Source organism: Nannospalax galili, unplaced genomic scaffold (genome assembly GCF_000622305.1).
Source record: "Nannospalax galili isolate Female #2095 unplaced genomic scaffold, S.galili_v1.0 scaffold241, whole genome shotgun sequence".
NCBI classification, from domain to species: domain Eukaryota; kingdom Metazoa; phylum Chordata; class Mammalia; order Rodentia; family Spalacidae; genus Nannospalax; species Nannospalax galili.
The window spans coordinates 3,035,709-3,036,411 of NW_008345602.1; positions in this window are offsets into that span (position 1 = coordinate 3,035,709).

Consider the following 703-nt stretch of genomic DNA (forward strand, 5'->3'; position numbering starts at 1 on the left):
AAATTGGGGTACCTTAATTGGGGAAACCATGATGGAGGGGTGAGACAATGTGGGAGATAAATAATGCCTAGCTAGTTTTAAAAACCAGAGGGAACCATATTGCTCCAACAACCTACTGACAAATTATACTTAACAGATCAAGAAATATATCTCTAGGTAAGGTTTATCTGAGAACAATTGGTCTTTGCCCAAGATTTATCTACATGACATACAGTAATTAAAAGTACCAGACTGGTGGAACTCACATTATTAGATGTTTAACATATATACTTTGAGGCCTATAATAATTTGGTCAGAGGGACATAAAGGGCAGTTTTTGCTCCTTGCCCTCCTAGGTTGACTAGTTCCAGGGGACTATGAGCATCTCTCAAAATGTTCTGTAATTGTGGTGGGTCGCCTGTCCTCTTGATTAAGGAGGCTGAGGAGACCCCATGAGATGGGCTTGAACCGGTGTGCAGTCTACAAAGAGGAGGGTCAACACAGAGGAATCATTTCCTCCATGCTTCCAAGTAAAGCCAGCCATGGTCACGCAGGACCTTTGACTTATCTTCACATAGGCAGAACTGGTGAAAGAAAGGAGCCAGGGGCTCCTCACAAGCCCATGTGATCCCTGAGGAACAGAACCTCAAATGACCTTAAGAGTAAAAATTAGTTGGTTTATCTGGGCCAACTGTATGGCCTTAAATACCCAAAAGGAAAGTAT